Here is a 1,727-nt window from a genome sequence, read left to right on the forward strand (position 1 = left end):
CGGTGGGAACGCCAACAGCTCCGAGCAGGCCTTCGTGCAACGGCAAGGGGAAGCGAGCAGAACTTCCATGGGGGATGACAGCACGACGGTCTATCCCACCGGCGGCGAAGCACCCTTTACTGGAAGAAAATAATAAATTATAAATAAATTAAAAATAGCAACAGCATTCAGCAACAAACATTTAAAGGGTGATACTAAATTAATCATCAACAACACCATATATGTGAACTCAACAGTCAGCATTCAGCAACAAACATTACAGAATATTAACCAGTAATCACACTAAATGGGTGACACTAAATTATAAAATAGCAATTACAAAACACTGAAAACAGCAACACTAGTACATTATAAAACATATCAAAACAGTTATGACACTTAATTAAACAGAGCATTAGCAAGGAAGAAGAAGAAGAACATTAGCAACACAACCACCACCATTAACATGGCGATTCCTGTGGTAAAAGTGGTGGATATTGTGCGATGTTGCCCGAGGGATCTCATTCAGGAACATCTCAAGCTCACCACCATCTTTCACATTCTCAGTCATTTCTTTACCCATTTCAACACATTCACACACCAACGAACTAGACAGAGAACTGAAAGAACAAACACAAAGAAAAAAGAAAACAAAAGAGAACACAAAAGGAAAAACTCACACAAAGCAATCAGATCAGTCTAAGAATCAGAGAACCCTTTTTAGATATCAATTCAAAGAAGGTGTTAAAAGGAAGAAGAAAAGCACGGGCGATCACCTTCGACGGAGACATGGACAGCAACCGGTGAGACGACGGCAAGAGGTGAGACGACGGCAAACTGCGAGCTGCTCCAAGCCACGAACAGAGAAGCCAGTAGATGACGTGCTGAGCTACCTCGGTTCCGGACAGGGGGAAGAGGAAGAAGCCGAAGCTCCGAGAACCTGGGGACGGTGGCGAAAAGGAACCTACGGCTAGGGTTTTGCCGTTTTGAATTGGTGCTCTGTAAGTATAATCTTACTTGGCCCTAGGATCACTCACTCATATAAATGACGCTATCATATTTTCATCTTCAAACTCACTAACACTCATAAAACAAAGGAGAGAATTTCAAAACATACTCATTTTCATTATGGAACACACACATACAATTCACAAGGCATATGTGCCTTTATATAGGCAATACTTCCTACTAAAATAATAATTTATGAATTACAACTCAATTTTGTAATGACTACTATTTTATGAGTTGGCTTCATGAATCTTCTTTCAACTTGTATTCATGTAGTTTCCATAATCTTCTAATTTGCTTGACTTCCAATTTCAATTCAATTTGATTTTGAATTTCTTCAATGTTGTAGAATGTTGTAGGTGTACTATTCTTTTGAATGTTCTTCAAAAATCTTCAAGCTTCCAATATGTTAGCTTCTAGCAACATCTAGCAAATTGATGATTATTGTATTCAACTAAAACTTTGCTTCTTCTTTGACCATTTTGACTTCAAAAACTCTTCATGAAAATTCTAGTGATGCAAGTTGATTTATAATGAATTAACATGCTCTCACTTTGATTCAAAGGGATTTGCAGTTTTGCACGAATGATTGGGAAAGGGGGTTTTCAAAACTTGAAAGGCTTAGCTTGGTTTTGTGTTTTTTTTAAACATAAAGCTGCCTCGTTTTCTTAGAACTGGACGGTTACCAGTCCAGTCCAATCGGCCAGTTTACAGTCGATTCAGTGATTTTCGAACAGTTC

The 1,727-nt window shown here is 38.5% G+C and overlaps 1 long non-coding RNA gene across 1 annotated transcript in view; it reads right to left on the reverse strand.

Moving 5' to 3' along the window:
* The window catches only part of LOC107488814 (uncharacterized), a 13,994-nt gene extending 13,020 nt beyond the window's left edge, over window positions 1-974 (reverse strand). Inside the window, exon 1 of the long non-coding RNA XR_008009659.1 lies at window positions 756-974. This is a non-coding gene — a long non-coding RNA (uncharacterized LOC107488814). The remainder of the gene's footprint in view (window positions 1-755) is intronic.
* Between the last annotated feature and the right edge of the window lie 753 nt (window positions 975-1,727).

Source organism: Arachis duranensis, chromosome 5 (genome assembly GCF_000817695.3).
Source record: "Arachis duranensis cultivar V14167 chromosome 5, aradu.V14167.gnm2.J7QH, whole genome shotgun sequence".
NCBI classification, from domain to species: Eukaryota; Viridiplantae; Streptophyta; class Magnoliopsida; order Fabales; family Fabaceae; genus Arachis; species Arachis duranensis.